A 25,622-nucleotide genomic window follows, 5' to 3' on the forward strand; every position below is an offset into this window, starting at 1 on the left:
AACATATTCGAAAATATATATGCAACCGATATGGGTTACATCGAAATGTAACATATGATGAGCAGTGTTTATAGGAACCCAATATATAGATATCGGATCTGTATCCATATTACCCATGCCTAAAACATTAAAGAGGGAGACTTTGTACAAAAGTCGATTGCTTGGATACCTCTGTCCCTTTCATGTTTCTACCGTGAAGCAGTTGTGTTTGCATGGCTGTGTTTCGGTTTGAAGGGTGGGATATGGCGTAAATTTACAGGGTACAGAGGAATAACATCTGAGTGCTGAGGAATAGCAAGGCACCCCCATGCGTTACCCCTCATGATACCCCCTATCATGGACGAAACAGTATACTCTGTTATGTCCATAGTACTACTCATGTCTATAGGCAACGGTTACCACTTTCCATCAGGTGGGCCGTCAGCTTGTTTGCCATTGTAAGTTGTATAAAAAAAAAAGAAAAAAAAAGTCTATGCGCAGTTCGTCAACTTCTTCATTTCATCAAAGAATGGGATCGATTCTAAGACGTAATTTGTCTAAACCTATCTCTTAAAATAACATTTTAATTTGATAGTTTCGCAAAAGTATTGGTTTCATATTTTTGGATCATCATAAATTAAATTTACAATAATATCGAGATAAATTTGTTAGAAATTTAGTTCATATTGGGCCTTAGAGTAGAAATTTTACTATGTTATCAAATTGAAATTTTAAATTTACAGATAAAATAGAGAAAATCCTGACAGATTGTGGCTGTGTTTCAGTTTGAAGGGTGGGATATGGCGTGAATTTACAGGGTACAGAGGAATAACATCTGAATCCTCAGGAATGGCAACGCATGGGGGGTATCATGGGCGAAACAGTATACTCTGTTATGTTCATGGTACTGCTTAATGATCTATACTCGTATAAATAAAACAGCGTAGTTTCCCCTATTACCTTACATTTATAATTAGCAACATTTTTCAGTAGTGATTTAAATATTAATTGCTATTAAGTACGCCAAGGTAACTATTAAATGCTTTTTCCTAGAATCACTTACTGTTAATGAATAAATTATGGGATACACTCGTATGGAAGCGGACCTAGGTACATTCCCTCCACCATAAATTCTAGTTATACTGGGTGTCTGTAAAAAGGTTATGTTGAGTTTCCAAATTCGCCTATTTTATTTCTTACGCGACAATCCGGCCGTAGTACCTTCCTAATGCACCTCAAATATTGCGTCTAAACTGCATCCACCATGTACCCTCTTGTATAGGCATTCCGTCATCCGTATCCAATAGCGAGGACGAAATGCTTTAAATACTGTACCGCAAACCATTAAAAAAAAGACACAATAACCATAACCGTATTTAAAAGAGGCCGAGTCGGTTGTGTCCACCCCATAATTGTTTGGTGCTCTTCCCACGATGCGAACGAAACTCGCAAAGACATGTCTGAAAATATACATGAGCCTCTTTAAGAGGCCGGCTCCCCTAGTCAATGATCGCTTTCGTCAATTTTGATAATTCTTTAGAACTGATGAGTTTATCCAAATTAACTTAGGATGGATCAAATAGCGGCAGGTTATAATACGCTTAGTTGCCTCTTACGACACCCACAGGAAGAAAAGGGGTGGCCCATTCTATGCCGGGATCATAGGACACGGCGTTAGAATCATCATCATAATATCAGCCTTTAACTGTCCACTGCTGAAGATAAGCATCCTCTTGGAGGGTTTTGCCAGTAGTCGCCACGCTTGGCAGGCGGATTGGAAACCGCAGTTAGGCTTTGAAAATATTTTAGGAGAGAAGCTGCTGCCCATTCGTTGCCGTTAAATTCCCTTAGTCGCCTCTTACGATACCTACGGAAAGAGAAGGAGTGGTCATTCTATGCCAGGACCACAGGGCACGGTATTAGTATATGAGGCTGAAATTTCTTGTCGTTTTTTTTATTTTTATTTTACAAAATTTTTATATAAATTATGTTCTAAAATGAGTAGATTCTTAGTTTTTTCATACTGCTAACTATTATGACTTCGCCTAAAAAGACAGTTTGACGTAACATCCAGTCCAGTTTACGAAAATGGGAATTCGATGCGAAATAGTCATACAGTGCCATTATAATATCATTTCAACCACATACCACATTCATACAAGTAATAATTATATTTTACACAATATATGTATTACTTTAAAAAAATCTACGGTCCTTTTCAGAATGAGAACTACTCAGAAGATAGCAGCAGGGAAGACGAGAATCCTGCATGGACAACTACCACGATATCGGACAGGGTCGGCAACGCGCGCGTAATACCGCCGGTATTGCAGGTGTTCATAGGCTACGGTAACCGCTTACCATCAGGTGGGCCGTATGCTTGTTTGCTACCTCAGTGGTATAAAAAAAAACTACCTCTCATCTCTAACAACAACACTATCATTTACTAACAAAATAAATAAATATAATTTATTGAAAACGTAAACAAAGGATTAATTGGCCCGACCGTGTCTAATACAAATAAAAAATCTAATTAATTTATTGGATATTTTGATTTTAAACTAATTTCATTTAAAGAATAGTTCTATGATAATCAACACAACTTGGTTACCATTAGATTAGGTTCTATTAAATTACCTCAATAAAACTTTTATTAAAATTATTCTACTATTTTATACCTGGCAACCCTAAATATATCTGTGAGTATGATATTCAATTATTTTCTTTAATGTATCGTTTAATTATTTTTAAAGTCTTATATATGCAATTCAATATCAAAATTTAATTATACTGTTAATTAAAGGAGATTGCTATGTAACTCGGTTGTTTTGTATTACATTTTCTTTAATATTTCATTTAAACTAAGTTTCATTAAAAAGTCCGATATCTGCAAATATTAGTTGCGAAATAGTCTATTTAGAATCTTTGATAACTATTTTTTTTTTTTATATTATTTTGTGTAAGGTTATTTTTTTTAATATATGAAGATTAAATGGTAATCTTGCCTGCGCTATCGATATACGCTAGCGGGACGCAATACACTGGAAACCATCATGGTAAAATCTAGTAGAATGGGCTAACTGACCTAATTTCATCGTCACCTATCATCCCTCACTAGTGCCCTGCCAGCGTCTACCGATAGCCCAGGCGGAGTTACCATTCCATTATCACTCGTTAAAAAAAAACGCTAGCGGGGCACCAATGAGGTTTCCAGGGGAAACCGCGCGGAGGTTGACCTGATAGATATTGCTAGCAATGGCGCTATTAGACCCCATTACTAACAATCCCTTTTCCCCCTGTAAGGTTATATTAAAAAAGATGTTTATGATGACGTTTTGACAACCTCAGTGGCCGTTTTGTATTGATCTGGGTATTTTCATTTTATCATCATCATCGTATCAGTCATTAACTGTCCACTTCTGTATATAGGTCTCATTATATTATATATATATATATATATATATATATATACACAGGGGGCAAACGAGCATGCGGCTCACCTAATGGTGAGTGACTACCGCCGCCCATGACAACACCAGCGGCATTGCAGGTGTGCTGCCGGCCTTTTAAAAAGGAATATACTCTTTTCTTGAAGGTTATGTTGTCGTATCGGTTCGGAAATACTGCTGCTGGAAGTTGATTCCAAAGAATGGTTGTGCGTGGAAGAAAGTGCCTTGAAAAACGCTCGGTGGAAGACCGCCACTCGTCCAGATGATTGGGATGAAACTTTAGTTTGTGGCGGGTTGTACGGTGGTGAAAATCAGCGGCAGGTATCAATCCGAACAATTCTTCAGAATTGCAAAAGGGGAGTGCCCTAGATAAAATCGGTAGAAGATGCACAGAGATGCAACATCTCTGCGCAGTTTCAGTGGGTCGAGTCGGAGAGTAAGGCGGTGACTATCAATAATTCGAGCCGCCCGACTTTGAATGCGGTCTAACGGAAGGAGTTAGTACTATGGCGCTCCTGCCCATAGGTGAGAACAATATTCCATGTGCGGCCTGACTTATATTTTCCAGTATATATTTGCTAGTAGTTGTTACGCTTGACAGACGGGTTAATAACCGCAATTAGACTTAATGAAGTTTTAACAGGAACGCTGCTGCTCATACCTCGACCATGTTTTTTATGGATAATGTGTATTTATTTGCAAAAAACAAATATGTCTATCTGTTATCTAACAAATATAAAAAAGTTACATTGTCCAGGATGTAACAAACAGCGCCATCTAGTAGTAGTATAGTGGCATTTATTTTTTATATCAAAACTTCCTTCCATGGAATGTCACAGCAATATTTATTTACTAATTTCTAAACTCATATTTCCACAAATATTATTGTAAAATGTGCAAGACTATACGAGAATCGATTTCATTGTAGCATTTTCAGATAGCTGAGCTATGAGTGGGCTAGTCAGGACTCGGGGTCAATGCTTGTTTAAGTAGGCTTTGTGGAAATGTCGATGTATGTACTTCGTCCATAAAAAACCTAAATATAAACTCTGAAATTTGGAATTGTAGTCAGCTACGCAAAATATACTTTATATACTTATACCTTTTTTTTAAGCAACATAAAATATCATTTGGTGTATCTTTTATAAATAAATAAATTCCTCCTTCCAGTATACAAACAAAATTGATATTTCAAGACTATGTACAGAAGTCTACCATTAAGCAGTTGTGTTTGCATGGCTGTGTTTCGGTTTGAAGGGTGGGATATGACGCGAATTTATAGGGTACAGAGGAATAACATCTGAGTCCTCAGGAATGGCAACGCATAGGGGGTATCATGGGCGTAACAGTATACTCTATTATGTCCATGGTACTGCTCATGTCTATAGGCAACGGTTACCACTTTCCATCAGGTGGGCCGTCAGCTTGTTTGCCATTCTAAGTTGTATAAAATAAAATCGTTTGCTTGGACGCCTCTGTCCCATTAGTATTTCTACCGTGAAGCAGTTTTTTTTTGCATGGCTGTGTTTCGGTTTAAAGGGTGAGTGAGTGTATGACAGTGAGTTTACAGGGTACAGAGGAATAACACCTGAGTCCTCAGAAATGTTAACGCATGAATCATGGGCGAAATAGTGTACTCCATGATACTGCTCATGTTTATAGGCAACGGTTACCACTTTCCATCAGGTGGGTCGTCAGCTTGTTTGCCATTCTAAATTGCATAAAAAAAAGATAAATAATGGATTGAATGTTTTGATTTGTTAATAATTTCGTATAAAATCTGTATAATAATTAGAAAAAGAACTTAGCTACTTCTTCATAAAATTTTATAGAAAAAGATATGGCAACTTTATAGCGTGACATATTCAATTCTAGAACTTCATTCCTTCTGAAATCGATTGAAATCCAATATAATAAATTACTTTTAGTTTATAAGAATAAATTTACTCAACATTAAAAGTAAAGGATCGGTATCGTAACAAAATTTATATTCAAGTCTGGACAAGGGTTATATTTTCTCAACACTTTGCTAATTAATGCTCGCCTTACTTGAAACTTACTAACTGTTAGAAATTCATAACTTTAATTAAGTACTTAAATAATAAGTTTTATGGAACGAATAGATCATAATATTTATGAACTCGAACGGTGTGGTCCCAGCATAGAATGGGCCACCTCTTTCTTTCCTGTGTGTCGTAAGTCGTCTAAGGGAAATTAATAGTAGAGGAATGGGCAGCAGCGTCCCTCTTAAAATACCAAAGCCTAACTGCAGTTGCCAACACACCTGCCAAATGTGGCAGCAACCGACAAAAAACCGCTTATGGGGGAGGTCCATATTAAGCAATGGATATTTAATGACTAATATAATGATGGACTCACTTATGCCGTTGATGTTGTGGGTGATCATGGGCGGCGGTAGTCACTTACCATCAGGTGAGCCGCATGCTCGTTTGCCACTTGTGTTGTAAAAAAAAAGATCGCAGATCCCAATCAAACATCGAATTCCCAATTAAATTTGCACCATTTAAAATTTTCACCTACTTAATGCTTGTAAAACCATTTTCTTTAAGCCATTTTAGAAGCTGCTGTGATATACATATCGAAACTTGATATCAGAGAGTATTCACACTGATATAACTAATTTTCAACCGATTTCGAAAATGATTCTCAATTCAGTTGTAATTGTTTTTTTTCTTAGCATTTTATAAGGAAAAATCTCGTTTTATCTAAAAGGATAATAATAGTAATAATTCTATCAAAATCGGTTCATTAGTCTAGGTTTCTAATTAATAGGTCAACTGGTTTGCTATAATTGACGAAGGTTTTTTTGTTGTGAAAAAAAAACGACTTAATTCCATTTCCTCAAAGTTCAAATGTTCAAACTCAGTCACGCTTAATAACTAAATGAATTTCAATTTTTAGAATACGCGTTAATTTACAGGGTACAGAGGAATAACACCTGAGCCTTCAGGAACGGCAACGCATAGGGGGGTATCGTGGGCGAAACAGTATACTCTGTTATGTCCATGGTACTGCTCATTTCTATAGGCGACGGTTACTACTTTCCATCAGGTGGGCCGTCAGCTTGTTTGCCATTCTAAGTAATATAAAAAAAAACTAATATTAAATCATATTCTAAATTTAAACTTAGGTTTTTTTCGCGAATAAAGCTGCTTGAAGTTAATAGACAATTTAATTTACATTTTGTAGTCATTAAAAACAAATGTCACGAGACCATAAAGACAATAAATATGTATTTTAAAAACAGTAACCAAATGTATTTCTTTAATTTTCTTATTCAACTCTTAAACTACTTGATATTTTGAACAAAAACGATCAACTAGCTCGCTAATACTAAAGTTCCGATAATACTTCAAATTACGTTGCGTAAAGTTGAGCATAAAACGTAGAATACTTCTCACATCCTCATAAATATTATAGTAGCAATTTTTCTTGGTGCGCCAGCTGTAAGTACTTTTTATACATTCTTCCAGTGTATAGTCTCTAGAAAACCTGTATAATAATATAGTAATACCGGGGGGAAAGGGGTTGTTAGCAATGGAGTTTGACAGCCCCATTGCTAGCAATATGCCCTGTCAGGTCGACCTCCACGTGGTTCCCCCTGGAAACCATCGTGAACAATTCTTGTTCAATTCGTCACGATGGGCTAACTGACCTGCTTCATCCTCACCTATCATCTTTCACTGGTGCCCCGCCGGTGTATACCGCGGGTAGGGTTACCATTCCATTATCATCCATAAAAAAAAAATATAGTAATACCTATATAGATAACTATATTAACCGCTTTTATTAAAATTAAGAAACAAATTTTTTTTTTTAAATTAACGAAACTGTATAATTGTAGGATTGTTTTAAGTTTCCGCGCGTAAAATCGTAAATCACATAAATCGACTACATTTTACTCTTTTTATAATATTAAAGTATATGATAAAGTATGAAAAATATATTGTAAAGACAGAGACAACAATTTATGGAAATAGCATATCTTCAATTTTATTCAATACTTTATTACGTAGACATTATCAACAGAACAGCTAGAACTGTGTGTTAAAACTCGAGGTCTACCATGAAACAAAATTCAGAATTTATTGATGAAGTGAAGAACGCTGAATTGAATAATTTTATATTTTACATGACTACTAGTTTAGTTAATAAAATACATACACACACACAAAATATAGTACACAAAACGTCTGTGTTTTGTATACTATATTTGTACTGTGTAACTGTAGTTCAAAATAGTATTTACAATACAAAATAATAGCGTCTCTCTAATTTAACGTCTTTTTTACGTACTTTTTCGTAAACAGAAATGGTTCTTTTTACTCCTGCCCTACATACTATTTATGTTTATAGGCGATAGTTACCACATGTATGAAAAGTTTTGCGCCCTTTAAAGTCGCTCAGAGAAATATGAAGCACGAACTATGAACTCTGAAACACGAGTTTTCCTGAGGGATTTAATCAGGAACGATTTTATTCATCAAGATTACTGATATAGTTCAGCAGGTTTAGGCGCACACACACAGAGTCCATAAGGAGACTTTGTACAAAAGTCGATTGCAAACACATTCAGAAAAAAAAAAAAAAAAAAAATTGTGTACCTCTGTCCCATTCGTGTTTCAACCGTGAAGCAATTGTGTTTGCATGGCTGTGTTTCGGTTTGAAGGGTGGGATATGGCGTGAATTTACAGGTTACAGAGGAATAACACCTGAGTCCTCAGAAATGGGAACGCATGGGGTATCATGGACAAAACAGTATACTCTGTTATGTCCATGGTACTGCTCATGTCTAAAGGCGACGATTGCCACTATCCATCAGGTGGACCGTCAGCTTGTTTGCCATTCTAAGTTGTATAAAAAAAAAGATTGTCAACTTCTTTTGTCATTTATATAAGTTATCATCATCATATCCGTTGTTGACCGTCTACTGCTGAAAATAAGCTTCCTCCATAAAGAGGGAGGAGGGAGGTTACCAGTAGCTTTCACGCTTGGCAGACGGAATGGCAAACGCAGTTAGAATTTAGTGGTGTTTTATGACTCGACAATTAAGTTCCCTTAGCGCCTCTTACAAACACCCACGGAAATGTAAAGAGTGACCCATTCTATGCCGGGACCACAAGGCATTTATACACATCATTTTTATAAATAAAAGTATCAAATTAGAGAAATAACAACAGTCACAAACGTAGACATAGGATATTTTTTTTTTATACAACTTAGAATGGCAAACATGCTGACGGCCCACATGATGGAAAGTGGTAACCGTCGCCTATAGACATGAGCAGTACCATGGACATAACAGAGTATACTTTTTCGCCCATGATACCGCCCATGCGTTGCCATTCCTGAGGACTCAGGTGTTATTCCCCTGTACCCAGTAAATTCACTGCCATATCCCACCCTTCAAACCGAAACACAGCCATGCAAACACAACTGCTTCACGGTTGAAACACGAATGGGACAGAGGTACCTAAGCAATCGACTTTCATACAAAGTCTCCCTCTAGTGAGCATTAGCAACAGATTCAATTAAATGTAAATGTATATTGCATGGTGCGGTATTTAAAATTTATATTCGTATACATTTTGCATAAAACCGAGTCTTTATTATTTATTCAAGTAGAAATCTTAAATGGTTTTAATATTAAAAGTACAAAGAGATCGTTTGTTTGAAGTGTAGAAAATATTAAAATAAGTATTTAAAATTCTAATATGATATGGCATTTATGTTGATTGTTGGTGTGTTTAAATATTTACTTTACAATTGTTGGTAAATATTTGTCTTTTGGAGAAATTTTAGTGAAATTAACAATTTAGAGAAATTTTTAGAAAAAAATTAATTTGGTGTAAAAATAAATAAGTAATAAATGTACATACATACACACATACATATCTTTCACGCCTGTCTTCCATTAGGGTAGGTAGACGTAATAAATTTAATCGATTAACATTTGGATATTTCAGAGTTATCGCAGTTGTAATTAGAGATGTGTTACAATTGACGAATGAACTTTTCTATTTACTAAATATTACTGATTGCCAGTAGCAGATCTTAAAATTAATTACAATTGTTCAGCAATATTTACCAATAGTAATATATAGCAATAACTATATATTAGCCCAATAATAGATGTAATAGATATGCGACTAGTATTGGCAATGTTGAAATGTCAATATAAAGAAAGTATATTAGGTTTCTTTGGGCCCAATATTACCCATGCTTATAAACCATATACATAATCAGAAAAGAAAACACATTCTAAATATAAATGGAAATAATAAATCGCATCTAGCGACAACTACTATGTAAGTGCTGCGTTAACTTTTTCAAACACATCTATAAGGTACCTATTTACTTTTATTACCTGTATATACATAGATTTGTCAATGAAAATTAAAATACACAAAATGGTAGACTGATTTAAAAAAAGAATATACAACCAAACCTAATCTTTTTTCAGGTAATGGAACGTCGCAATATCTTGACGCAAATCAGTTTAAAGCATTCCCGGTATTTACCTTCATCGAACCGAATTCGTCCGTAAATCGAATTAAAAAATAATTGCTGATCCTTATCCATCGATTTCATCAATGATAATTTGAACTTCAACAGATTTTCAGCTCTTATAATCTGCATTTATGTAAACATTCCATTCAAACGAATATTTGTTTGATCACACTAACAACGGACACGAGATTAATAATAGCTTTGAGAGTCGACAAAACACACATTGGAATGTAAATCAATTGTGTAAACATTTAAAACGCTGTTATATCCAATCCTTGCTAATATTATAAGACAGTTGCCTAGCCCGGTTTCGCAGGGATTTCACTTTATCGTACGATTTTTCAAACATTTCCATTTCATACAAACCTTGTCTTGAGAATTACAAATATAATAAAAAAATATGCTATGGAGGGCAGTAATCAATTACCATCAGGTGAGCCGCATGCTCGTTTGCCCTCATAAGTTATAAAAAAAATCGATAATTAAATGACATTAAAATTAAAATTTCCGGATTACGTTCTTTTTTTTATACAACTTAGAATGGCAAACAAGCTGACGGTCCACCTGATGGAAAGTGGTAATCGTCGCCTATAGATATGAGCATTACCATGGACTTAACAGAGTATACTGTTTCGCCCATGATACCCCGCATGCGTTGCCATTCCTGAGGACTAAGGTGTTATTCCTCTGCACCCAGTAAATTCACGCCATATCCCACCCTTCAAACCGAAACACGACCATGCAAACACAACTGCTTCACGGTTGAAACACGAATGGGACAGATGTACCCAAGCAATCGACTTTTGTACAAGTCTCCCTCTGGTTCATAGTTCATTCAAATAAAATCATTATACTATGTACATGATTATAGACTGCCTTAGTACAAGTTAATAAAAATATAAACAAACGAATAAGATGTCTAACTATAAAACCATTTGCTTATGCACAATATTTAAAAAAAAAAAACAAAAATCGATTATGTGAATGTTGCGATTTGTCAACTAAATTCATTTAGAGAATTTGTCTGTTTTTTTTTTTTAATGAATGATAATGGAAGGTAACCCAACCCAACCCGCGCTATCGGTATACACCAGCGAGGCACCAGTGAAGGATGATAGGTGAGGATGAAGCAGGTCAGTTAGCCCATCGTGACACATTCAACAAGAATTGTTCACGATGGTTTCCAGGGGGAACCACGTGGAGGTCGACCTGATAAGGCATATTGCTAGCAATGGGGCTGTCAAACTCCATTACTAACAATCCCTTTCCCCCTAATTTGTCTGTGTTAATTTAGATAAAGTTTTATTATATTTTCATTAAGTTTTATTGTTTTTACATGGCACTATTTTTAGATAACTTATTGGTTAGATAATACTGTATTTGTTACTAACCTAGTTTAATTTAGGTCTGCTATTAATGGAACCAAAATGCGAACTTACTAATCCAACTACCGAACACGGGAAACATTATAACAGTGTCTATAGGGAGATTCTGTGGTTTTATTTATCACCTCTCACAGATAAACTAACGAATTGATTTATTAGTTCTAATAACAAAAGAACAAATAAAGAAAAAATTAATACAAATACGCGAACCTGGGGGAAAGAGATTGTTAGTAATGGAGACAGAATCCCATTACTAGCAATATACCCAACCAGGTTGACCTCCTCGCGGTTCCCCCTGGAAACTATCATGGTTAATTCCTGATGAATTCATCATGATAGGCTAACTGGCCTGTTTTCATTCTCATCTATCACCCTTCACTGGTGCTCCGCCAGGGTATCCCGTTAGCGCAGGCGGAGTTACCATACCGTTTTCACCCATCAAAAAAAAATACTCGAACCTTTATATGATTGTGGGTACCTACATATAATGAATATTTGAAAATTTATTAATTTCAAAGAATAAAGTAGCGAATGAATGATAAAAACATAACAAAAAACTATAGAGAAAAAATATATGTATACTGCTAAATAATAACGGAATTGACTAATGGTAATTTTTTTGCTGATGTTTAGTAAATTTCGAGATCTTTCTGTCATTAATCACGAGTAGCTTAAAATATACGTAAGTCAAATTGTTAATTATTTACGCAATAAAATGTATGGAGTATTTTAGAAATTTTTCACAATAATGAGTATAGAATACTTATAAAACTTGACAAAAAGAATGAAAAAATATATTTCGAATATTTTTAATTCGTATTCCTACATTTCAGTTACTAGGAGTCTCGAACAATTATTGGTTAAATTTACTATTGTCACATATAGGTACCTATCATATAGGCAGCGCTATATAGGTACTTCTCGCTGGAGCTGTACATATATAGCAACAGCTGAGGCGGCTCCTATTACCAGCAATATTAATTGTTTTTTTTTTCTTTTTGTTGTTTTAATTTTTTATTTTCTTAATACTGGTAATAAAGGTTATCTATCTATATAGTCCATATAGCTGTTATTATATTCAACAGAAAAAACCGACTTCAATTGAGGCAGAGCCAGAGTTATTTTGATTGAAAAACTAAGCTGTAAGTATATTCTTTTAGATAAAAAAAGATCCAAATCGGTTTATAACTGACGAAGTGGGGGGAAGGGATTGTTAGAAATGCGAATTACTTGTGCCATTGCTAGCAATATATCTTGTCAGATCGACCTCCACGTGATCATCTCTGGAAATTATGGTGCTGAATTCCAGGTGCATTCGTCACAATGGGCTAACTGACCTGCCCTTTCATTCTTACCTATCATCCCTTACTGGTGCCACGCCAGCGTATACCGTTAGCGCAGGCGGTGTTACCATTCCATTAACTTCCATTAAAAAAATTTTAACGGAGTTATAAGGTAACAAACATAAAAAAATACAACCGAATTGATACCCTCCTTTAAAGTCAGTTTATAATAATAAAACCAACTTATAAGACTATGTCTATATGTAATAGTTCTTTGCGGTTTAATCTCGAAGTTAATTTGATCTTTAAATATATTGTGTTAAGAGCTATCACAATGAATTGTCAGATTACGTTGTCTTGGTAATTGATCCAATAACCACAATTAATTATGCAATATCTAGTGGCTAGAACCAAACTATGTTCTAGATAACATGACAAAACAAAACCGAGTCAAGACTGCCTCTATTTATCAAACGATAATTTCTTTAAATTTAATTTTATCCCCATATTATTAAAACTTTAATTCACTATCAAAATCCAGTATACGAAAATCGCCGATAAAACATGCTGCTAACGTCGTCACTCAATTTAATTTGATTTGTTATTGATGTATTCCATTTCCGGAAAGTTAATCAAAAATTTCAATTAACAGGGAAATTTCGATATTGGCAAGATTTTTTTTTATACAACTTAGAATGGCAAACAAGCTGACGACCCACCTGATGGAAAATGGTAACCGTCGCCTATTCACAACAAAAATCATCTATTTGGCTATCACTATCGCTCCTCTTTCTACCGTAATCCAACTGTGCTTTCATGGCTGTGTTTAGATTTGAGGGGTGGGCATATGTCAACGCATGAGAAATACCATGAGCATCACAGTATATTCCGTGGTGCTCTCCATGTCAGTAAATGCCGATTACCACTTTTCATGAGGAAGAACGTCAGCTTATTTACCAATGTGTATCATAAAATTATATATAGTTCATCCATTTTAACTATCCATATGTTTATCTATTGATCTATCCATTTACGTCATATTATTTTTATTTATATAATTTACTCTGTATGAACAAAAATGATACAGCGTAGTTCACACACACACACACACACACACACACACACACACACACACACACACACACACAGACAGAGAGAGAGAGAGAGAGAGAGAGATACGTACACATACACAGACACACACATGCACGCACACATGCATGCACACACGCACGCACACAAACACACACACAAAACTTTCTTTTGAAATGAGTTAAAAGTATACTAATACATCGAAAATGAAAGGTTTTTTCGTTCTATTATCAAAAAGCTTAAAGCTTTAAGAAAATTAATTTTTAGTCTAGACAGGTAGTGCTTAAAACTCCAGCGTGGTTTTGAAAACATAAAAGGAAGACAAAATCAACTCCCATTTATTTTAAGTGCAACTGGGAAATTTCGTCCAGAAACTTAGTTTAGTACCTAGTGTAAATCAGATAGAAGGCAAGGCACTTAAAGCTAAAGTTATGTCCTAACTCAATTCTAGTAGTTGCAAGTAGTGATGTGTTAAACCAGGCTTACTAGAATACTAACTCGAATACTCAAGTATTCGAGTACACAGTATACAGAATTCGGCTATTTCGTTTTCAAATACATTTGCGGTATTCGTTGCGTGTTTATCATAAGTTTATTGTCCCTACTGAAAGAAAAAATGTTAAATGTTTGAATTAAAATAAGCTTCAGAAATCGACTGAATAATTAATCGAGTCTAATGAAGTATTTAAATAAACTTACAAGCATTCTAGTACATGACCGAGTCCTTGAACTCGAGTTAACTGAAAAATACTCTCAAAAAAAAACACCCAAAACGGCCGATTCAGCACACCACTACTTGCAAGCGTTACTGGCAAACTAGGTGGATTGTGGTTGTAAAATTCAATTCATAACTTTAAGGATTTTTATTGAGATTCCAGGAAATAGATAATAAAATTTGGCTGTATGTCTAATAATTGCATCTGAAATGTTTATATGAAAAAGAAAGCTGGATAGAAAGAAATATTGGAGAATAAAATATACCTGTCATGAAAAACTACTTTCTTTTATAATATTTGTAAAATTGTAATAAATTTGTAATACAAAAGGTACGTTAAATTGCTTATTATCTACTTTTATAACGGAAATACTATTACATTATTGTTATAAATTTTATACTTTAAAAAGTTTTTATTGCGATTAGCAACAATTTTACCCTCATAATGTCGTGAGAGAGATAAATAAAGGCCACTACACTAACTGCAGGAAAGCTTTATAATTTAATTCTAGAGTAGTAACTTAGTGCTTTAAAAATACTCTGTTATTTCCATTATAATCTTCATGTCTAAAAGCCTTCAGTAAGCCTACTGTAAAAGGTTACTACTTTCCATCAAGTAGTCCGTCAGCTTGTTTGCCATTATAAGTTAATTAAAAAAAGATAACAGATAGGTACTCAATCTGAGGATCGGGCTGTATGGTTTAGTTCCGTTGCCTTTTCCATTGTAGAAAAAATAATACTACTATTTAAAAGATACATTAAGAAAAGGCGGGAAACTCGAATAAGAACAAGCGGGTTTTTTAAATTTTTTTTATTAATTTATTAAAACTATCTCTATCAATTCTTATTATTTAATAAAATATTATATTTTCACTAAATTCAGCGACAGTAATATAATTAGCATTCATGGGGAAGCGCAGTTGTAGAAAAAGGAAAAAAAAAGATGACGATTCAGGTGATGTAGACCATGAACCTTGTAATGACAAGGATATATATTCGGAAGATACTTCTACTGACTCAGAATCTGAAATTGATAAGGCCGATAAGTATAAACCTTACTACGTCACAGATTATATTAGAAGATATCCCGAGGAATCCCCTGGGACAGAATTTGTTGTCTTTGTAGAATCCTCAGATAGTCAGAAAACCATTGGATCCAGAGACTTGCTCTCACTCTCCTCCTGTTTAAAACGATTTAATAAAGGGGTAACTTATCTTAGATCTATAAATAAATTCAAAATCGGAGTATACTTTCAAAAGCCAGACTTAGCCAATGCTTTTTTAAATAATAAAACTTTTTTAAATGACTACCATTTTAAGGCCAGTATTCCTGCTTCTTCAACAGAAGTTACAGGCGTTATTAGAAATGTACCTACAAATATATCTAATAAAAAAATATATACTATGATATCGAGTTCTAAGAAAATTATTGCTATTAAAAGAATTTTAAGAAAAAATACCTTGACTCATGGATATGTGTTACAGCCAACTCTAACCGTGACAATTACTTTTGCTGCATCTGTATTACCTGAATATCTGGATATTGGAGGTTGGCGCCACAATGTCACTCCATATATACCACCAGTTAAACAATGCTACCGGTGCTTGAGGTATGGACATTTAGCTAAATTCTGTAAGAATTCTGAGCGTTGCAGCATCTGCAAAGGTGAGCATAATTATAAAACTTGTACAACTGGAATGGAAAACGCTATTTGTGTACACTGCAATGGAAATCACACAAGTGTATCACCGCAATGCCCTGTTAAACAAAAGAAAATTGCTGAAAATAGATCTAAATTCAGACCTGCTTCTTTTGGAGATATACTTAGCACTGAAATATTTCCTAAACTGGGTAACAAACCTAAAAAAAATGTAGACCTAATTTCAATTCTAAATTCTGATAACAAGAGTTTATCACTTTTAATAGAAAGCATAATCAAACTTATTTCACTACATAACACAAAGAACACATCTATTAACACTAAAAGTGTTTTGAATGTGTTATATGATACTTTTGGTAATAGACCTATTTCACAAAATTCAATCGAGACCAATTAACTATCATACAGTGGAACGCTCAGAGCCTACTGAGCAATCGACATATTTTTACACAATTTTTAAATGAACATCATATTCACGTTGCTCTCATCTCAGAAACTTGGCTAAAACCACATTACAAATTAAAAATTAAAGATTATTGTATAGAACGAAATGATTGTGGTAATAACCACAATGGAGTAGCGATTATTATACATAATAGTATTAGATATAAAAAACTTCACTCTTTTTTCGACAATTCCTTGCAAACTATAGCTATTAGTATTGAAGTTAATAATTCTTGGTATTCAGTTGCCAGTATTTACTGTCCTACCAATAGTACACCTAGTTTTACTAAAGCCAAATTTAAGTTCTTTTTGGAGTCTCTTCCTAAACCCACTATCATATCTGGAGATTTAAATGCACATCATACTATGTGGGGTTGTACCTCCACTAATACAAGAGGTAAAGACATTCTTGATTGTTTAGATGAATGTAATTTGGTACTATTAAATGATAAGCAAGTTACTACTGTTGGCTCTCATATTTGGAGACCCAATGGCCTTGATTTAACTATGGTATCCCCATCCATATCATTAAAATGCGAGTGGTCGGTTCATGATGATCCGTTAGGAAGTTATCACCTGCCGACTTTTACTAAAATAAACACAAAGAACTCTTCATCAACTCCGTCAGGTGAACAACATGCTTCTATAGATGAAGTTAATAAACTTTTGTTAAATCGTATAAACCTACGTCTCGTTAATTGGGATCTTTATTCTGAAACTGTTAATCGATTACTTTTGGATTTCGAGTATGATGTCAATGAACCCTTAAACAATTACAATAGGTTCTGTAAAATTATTTTGACAGCTGTGGAACGTTCCGTTCCACGTAGGAACTCATCAAATAGCGGTGCAAATACTTCAAAGAGGCACAAACATATTGCAGTACCTTGGTGGAATAACAGGTGTGCGACAGCTGTCAATGATAGTAAAGCGGCTTACCTTAGGTTTAAACAAAATCCAACTCTCGATAATTACATAAATTTTAAAAGAGTTCAAGCTGTTAAAAAGTTAGTAATTAAGCAAGTAAGACAACAGGGGTGGCAGGAATTTTGTTCCAAATTTAATAGATTAACACCAATTTCCACTGTTTGGCAAAATATGAGAAAACTAAATTCAAAACATCGTCAAAATCATTTTAAAGATATATCATGGGTCAATGATTTTTTACGCAAATATACTCCTGATTTTGTACACTCATCTTTTGATGACAAACAGTTTAATTCTGTTAATTCATGCCCAAAATTTCTCACTGACCCATTCTCAATTGATGAAATATCCAGTGCAGTAAAATCTAGAAAAGATACAGCTAGTGGCCTTGATCGCTTAACATACAATATGTTTCGATTGCTGAATAAAATAAACCTTACTAAACTCTTACAAATTTTTAACGATTTATGGAAGGACTGTATTATCCCACCAGAATGGAAAATGGATTGTTTGATTCCAGTAATTAAACCCGGTAAAGATCCTACAAATTTCGACTCCTATAGACCTATAACATTGACGTCCTGTGCAGGCAAATTATTCGAACAATTAATTAAACAGCGTTTAGAGTTCTTTATTGAAAGTAATAGTATATTACCATCGAATCAATTTGGTTTTCGCCGTGGATATTCAGCGCGCGAAAGTTTAGCGAACTTCTATGTCGACCTTAGTACTGCTTTGAATAACGATGAATATGTTCTATCTGTTTTTTTAGATGTCGTAGGAGCTTTTAACAATGTAAATTTAACAGTTCTATCTTCGATTTTATCCTCATTTCTTCCAATGAAACTTATCGAATGGATTTATAATTTTCTTAGTAATAGAGAAGTGTATGTTAAAGTAAATAGTAAATTAATAGGACCTAGGTTAAGCTCTAAAGGAGTATGTCAAGGTGGTATTCTAAGCCCGCTACTATATATTTTATATATCTATAAACTTAATTCAATTTTAGGAAACAGTGTGAACAACTTGCAATTTGCCGATGATTTATTAATTTATATAAAAGGAAAGAATATTATTGATATGCAATTAGTGTTAAATGAGTCATTAAAAAGACTTGAGAAATATTTTTCTCTTCTTTCCCTCGATATTAGTTTAACCAAAAGTAAAGTAGTTGTTTTTCATCAAGTTCATAAATATGTTCCATTAATGAATATTATATATAATAATCAAACTCTTCCAACAGACTGTAGCGTTAAATTTCTGGGGGTAATTTTTCATCAAAATTTAAAATGGGATCTATACGTTGATTGCTTAGTAGATCGTGCTTTAAGAGCCACTAATATAATAAGATCTGTAATTGGTCGTAACTGGGGAGCTGATCCTAAAATTATCCTTTTACTTTACAAATCTCTTGTTAGAAGTAATTTTGATTACGCTTTCTTTTGTTATGCCTCAGAACATAAATTAGTAGAAAAACTCGAAAAAATTCAAAATATGAATTTAAGACTTATTTTAGGTGCTATGTATACTTCTCCAATTATCTCAATGCAAGTAGAATGTAATTTGCCTCCTATCCTTCTTCGTTTCGAATACCTAAAACTCAAATTTCTCTTCAAAGTTTTTTCAGTTTCCAATAACCCACTCATACTCAAATTATTAAATTGCCCCATTTCTATGTTTTTGAATAAAACTATTGTCAATGATTTGAATTTACGAGATGAATATAACATCTATAGTAGTAAGATACTTCCTTGTTATAATGGCCTTTATGAGAGTAAGTTCTGTAAGATCAAAATTGTTATACGTAAAGACATAAAAGAAAAGCACGATATGTATGAGACTTTATCAGAATTTATTGACTACAGGCAGATATATACAGATGGTTCCAAAAATGCACTTAGCACTTCAGTGGCTTTTTACGATTTGTCAAATAGATTTGGTCACGGTTATAAAATTTCAACTTTGGCTAGTATTTACACAGCAGAAGCAAAAGCTATATTTTTAGCATTAGAATACATAGAAAAACAGGTACTATATTCGAAATGGATTATAATTACAGATAGTATGAGTGTTCTTATGGCATTAAAAAATAACACATTCATTTCATCATCAAACTACTTAATTCAAGAAATTCGTAATAAATATTATCATCTCTGTACTATATATGGAAAAGATATTATCTTCATCTGGACCCCTTCACATATTGGAGTGTTTGGGAATGAACAAGTAGACACTTTGGCTAAAATTATTAATTCAAGTGCTGCTCGTGTTCAAGATTTACCCCTTTGTTACTCAGATTGTAGTATTGGAATACATAAAATCGTTACAACTAAATGGGAGGAGCATTGGACTCAAATATTACAGACTAAAGGCAAATGGTACCGCAAAATTAATTGGCGTATTGGAAAACCGTGGTTCTGCAAAGGAAAGGACACAAACAGAAAATTTTACACCAATATTTGTAGATTACGAATCGGCCACGGACATTTCAACGAACACCTGCACCGAATGGGCATGATCGCTTCCCCATCATGCACATGGTGTAACTCAAATACAGCCCAATCTCTACATCACCTTTTTTTTTGATTGCTCTGAATTTTCCATTCAAAGACACATTATGTTTGACGAACTTAGGATTATCTTCAAAAAACCCGAAAATATCCCGCACTCAATCCCGCTTCTCTTAAGATTTCCTTCTTGTTTCAAAGCTATTTTCACTTATATTACTACAACATTCAAGGAGCTATAAGAATACTTTTATTGAATTGCAAGACAATGATTTTTTATAATTATTTATTTTTAATTTGATAAATCCACTGGTTTAAGAAAACTCAAGAAAAGATATTTATGAAAATGTACTTACCGGATTTGACAAATGAAATATTGAAGATTATGACAATAATTGAAGCGACATTAGAAAAATAAAATTCCAGACAATTTATCTTTTTGAAGACTAGGCAGCATGGTCTCCGACCTTAGCCTGTTCCAAACGGAACAAACGTACTAAAAAAAAAAAAAAAAAAGATACATTAAAATTTGAAGTATAGGTAAGAACTTTTATTAAACGGCTTGAAAATAAACGAAGTTCTCAATTTGCCTGTATGTTATGTGATTTTGACAATAATTTTTAATCAATTGAGTTTATTTTCATATAATTACAATTAAATCCATCTATTTTTTAAGAAGAAAATAATATTTGTTGCCATGCAAACTCGACCCATAGAGACACGATTCTACATGATTAATTTTAAATATTTGAAATAGCTTTTTCACTTGATTCTGATGAAATACCAGTTCTGCTTTATATATATTAATACATTATTTAATAGATTAGACGCGGAAAATATATGATTATATTACTACTTAGTGTTAATCAAATTATAGAAACAACGTTGAGCCATTGTCTAATGGCTCTGTCAAAGTGCTTTGAATGGCTCGTACATTTATTTCTAAGATATATTTATTTTAAGATACGACCTTAGACTCCGACATTACCCTCTGTCGTAGACTGCCATTGTTGAAATAGTCCGCCAGCATTATATTATCTTCAACTACCTCACATACGTCGTAGTTAAGCGATGAAAAACTTTGTCAAGTTAATTACTAATTAGAATGTTATACGTTAATTATACATTTTTCAAAAACAAACAATTTTCAATATTTCTAAACATTTAAAAATGTTACCTAATAACAAATTAAAATGTATGTATCTTATTGAATTATTACTAAAATTACAGATTTTAATAAAAAAAAAATTGATTTGGAAAATGAATATCAATAGTTTTAGCAGTTTAGTGGAAAATTTATATCTTATTTATTCTATGATTAACATTTTACTTCGCTAATCAATAATAATACAATTATATTAAAATATGTTTAATTGTTATACTAAATTGACAGATAATACATATATTTCTAAACTTCAGTATAATCGTATTAAATAAAAGTAAACTAAAAGAAATATCTGGAAATACAATTAAAAGTTTACGTTGTAATTATATTGTGTTACTATATCGCTTAAGTTAAACGATAGAATTAGAGTTAAGCGGATAAGTTAGCGTTAAGCGTTATTAGGCCCGTAAATAACTTTAGAACTTTTTTAATTAATAAATAATAACAAAACAGATTATAGAACTTATTAATTAATATGAAAGCTTTTTAGGTGTCGAATTCTTATTTTTGGTTATTTAAAAGTATATGAAAGTATTACCTGTACTTTTTCTATTTAAAAAAAATGCGTAGTTTTATTTATTAAAAATTTATTGTATCATTTATAAATATTATGATAGAGAATTTATATATTTCTTTTTGTTATAGATAATAATAATAATAAAAATCTATTGAACACTTAAAATAATATAGTTTACAAAAAAAGTGTCTTCGATTGTAACTAAATCAGTTGTTTTGATTTATTTCATTCTTCATACTACTATTTTGCAAATGGGCTAATGATTAGCCTGATGAAAAATAGTAACAGCCACCTATATAGACAATTCAAAATATACTTCCTTTATTATTTTTCATGAGATCTAAACTTCTGTAACTATTCTACTTACGTAAAACTCTACAATGAGTTTTTTTTTTTATACAACTTAGAATGGCAAACAAGCTAACGGCCCACCTGATGGAAAGTGGTAACCGTCGCTTATAGATATGAGCAGTACCATGGACATAACAGAGTATACTGTTTTGCCCATGATACTCCCCATGCGTTGCCATTCCTGAGGACTCAGATGTTATTCCTCTGTGCCCTGTAAATTCACGCCATATCCCACCCTTCAAACCGAAACACAGCCATGCAAACATAACTGCTTTACGGTTGAAACACGAATGGGACAGAGGTACCCAAGCAAACGACTTTTGTACAAAGCCGTAACAAATGAATACAATAATTTGAGACAAAAATATGACTGTGACAAATGAATATGGAATCAACAAGGAAATAAATTGGAATGATTGGAAAAAGATTTATCGAAATCGAGCCGAGTTGAATCGAGAGAAAAATACTGGCGAATATCATTCTTCTAAGTCTCTTTAAAAAATTACATTTGGAAAACATTATTGCTGCGTACGAAATATAAAAAAAAATTGTCCTACAAGACGAATGAATTGGTTTGTTTGAAAGATATACCTAATTATTAGTAAAAACAAAAATTCCTCCACTACATATACATATCTGGAATTCTGCACTACTTAATAAAAATATATTTAATTTCTAAACAATTTATGATAAAACCAAAACATAGATAACAATTTATTTAATTTATTATATCTACCCTGTTCTAAAGATTCCTGGAGGCGTAGAAATAAGCACACGATAAAAAGATTGATAGCTGGTAACGACAGGCGTAGAGGGGAAATGTAAATTATTCATTCGAAAGATTTTCTAACAGCTATTTGAAATAACCATTACAAAAATGTACTTATCGAATAATTCGACTGAGGAACTGAATGATTCGATTATTAATTAATAAATAGATCGATTCCCGTGTGGTCCTGGCATAGAAGAGGCCACCCCTTCCTTTCCCGTAGGTATCGTAAGAGGGGACTAAGGGAACTTAATGAACGAAGAATGGGCAGTAGCGTCCCTCTTAAAACATCTCCAATGCCTAACTGCGGTTGCCAACCTACCTGCCAAGTGTGGCAACTACTGGCAAAGCCTAGAGGGTGGCTTATTTTCAGCAGGGGACAGTTAATAAGTGATTGATGAAAAACTGATACGGTGATGATAATAATAATAGGCCGAATAATTATAGTATAATAATAATAGGCCTAATAATTATAGGCCGAATACTCAGAAAAATATTTTTTGAACAATAAAGACCATAGATATTATTTTTTTTTTACAACCAACTAGTTCGTATTTAACAAAAATTCTATTACCTCTAAAAAATATATAAACTTTTTTTTCTCAGGCGTCGTTAAGAATACGCGGCGAAGACTGAGACGCTGAATAAGCGAGTAATAAATTTATCACTGAAAAATATTCTTTCGAAAATTGCGAAATACTTACGTGGATTTTCCGTGGATCGAGGAAATTTCGCGCATCGCTACGACAGCTTATCAAGACTCAATAGTCTTGATTCTTTTGCCCATGGTGGATTTCTTTCACGAGCGGCGTTATGGTGGAAATATTTCATGATATTTCGTGAGCTAAATATGCAAACGTCTCTAATTTATGATTGATTTATATTCTATAGATAATAAAAGCAGTGAGACTTCACCACTTTTACCTTTATTTCATCCTAGATCTAGACATCCTTTTAAACAAGAATATCTGAATAGGTACCGAAATTTGGAATTAATACCACAAATATCATTCATGATGTAATTTTAAAATATCTCTGATACAAATGTACATTCAGAGATAGAAAATAACTTAAGAGTGCAGTGTGATCAGAGGAAGCTGTACAAAACTCGTCTGCTTGGGTACCTCTGTGCTATTTGTTTTTGCCTTGAAGCAATTGTATTTACATGCCTGTGTTTCGCTTTAAAGGATGGAATATGGTAATAAAATTACAGGGTACAGAGGCATAACATCTTAATCCTCAGGAATGGCAAACGAATGAGGTCATCAGGTAGGCCATCAGCTTGTTTGCCATTCTAAGTTGTTTAAAAAAAAACAAATCTCTCCTCTCTTCTTTTATAGTTTGTATTTTGTTCAAATTCGTTGTTGCGATTTAATTTGAATAGATAGTAATTTTGCGAATGTAGTTATATCATTCTTTTAAATAATCTCTAACATTAAATGAATTTTAATAAAATTAAGAAATGACGCGTAGAATATCAATTACTCTCACTATATGTATATATATATATATAAATGAAAATAGTGTTGCCCTTTCATTTTTATTTTGTTCGCCAATATTTTCATGTACGTAATTATATATGTTACGTGTATAAATTATTCACGAAAGAATAATTTTATACACCTAATGAAGCCTTCAAAGAGTATTTAACAACCTTTTTCTAACCCTTTCTTTTTTCAGAGAGATTTAAAAGGGGCATGCGGGTACATACCCGCTTGATACCTATTTGGTATCTAATGAAGATATATTCTTACCGTGGTCAGGCTACGACACACTTTGCAGTGACGAATAGCCTAGTACGTTTTTAATTAAAACACTGTCATACTGTAAAATATATCTTTCGGATGTTTTACATGATTTTTAATCTGAATAATGATATAATATGTTGTAGCTATCTCGCAAAAGCAGAAAATAATTTCTACAGCTAATAAAAAATATTATAACATTAACTTCAATATTACTATTATTATTAAATTAAAACGGAAAAATATAGTTATATCAAAATGTTATAAAGTAAGTATTTATAAAGTATACAAACTTACCGATAAATAAAACACGTCCACCCTTAAAAACAAAAATAAACCATAAACAAAACCGGACTTTGAACTATAATCGGACACAAAATTCAACCTCTAATCACGGTACGACACTATTTAACACAAAACTAGTGCGGTCAATTGTAACGGATAATTTAAATTAGTTCGGAATTTGAATTCGAAAGCGCGCGATGGCGTCTTCGGGCGTGCGTTCTCAGTAATCTTTCAGACAAACTGAAGGGTGACGCGTTTGAATGGATGAAATTCGCCGCTCATGCGCGCTTTCGTTCACCTCAATGAATTTTTCTTGCCGACTTTCAGCTTTTTCACAGACTTTCATAGGAGAATGTAGAGACAATATTTTCGCCGTAAAGTGGAGATCCAATGATTGCAGTAGACTCCTAAAAGAAATACAATTAAATTGATAGTAAATTGCTTTATAGCACTTACCTTTACACCTGTCTATCTAGTTAGAAATGTATTCCTATTATATGAACAGAACATTGCAGTAGTAAAATACAAAGTATTTATATTATATTAAACTTGATAGAAACATAGGAAATAAAAAATAATAATTCTTAATTTAATTATATTTTATTTCTAATTTAAACATACCTAATGTAATAAAATTATACCTAAAATTACTTCATCAAAACGGCCACGCAACAGTCTATTTTGGAATGCTCTCGCTCGGCTGTAAGCAGCAATAGATGGAGACGCATTGCGAGGACCTCAATCGCGAAGGAGATCATCATCGACGATCCACTAACATCATAAAAATTACGACAACTCTGTCAAAAGTGTACGATTGTAG

General features: G+C 33.3%; 1 protein-coding gene across 2 annotated transcripts in view; it reads right to left on the bottom strand.

The window, feature by feature from the left end:
- The window catches only part of LOC113511525 (uncharacterized), a 371,241-nt gene extending 346,212 nt beyond the window's left edge, over positions 1-25,029 (bottom strand). For both annotated transcript variants that reach the window (XM_031909262.2, XM_052894558.1), the window contains exon 1: positions 24,815-25,029. The gene's annotated coding sequence lies outside the window, so the exon portion shown is untranslated. The remainder of the gene's footprint in view (positions 1-24,814) is intronic.
- Positions 25,030-25,622: the final 593 nt, after the last annotated feature.

This window comes from Galleria mellonella, unplaced genomic scaffold, assembly GCF_026898425.1.
Source record: "Galleria mellonella isolate WM207_F2 unplaced genomic scaffold, CSIRO_AGI_GalMel_v1 utg116, whole genome shotgun sequence".
NCBI lineage: Eukaryota > Metazoa > Arthropoda > Insecta > Lepidoptera > Pyralidae > Galleria > Galleria mellonella.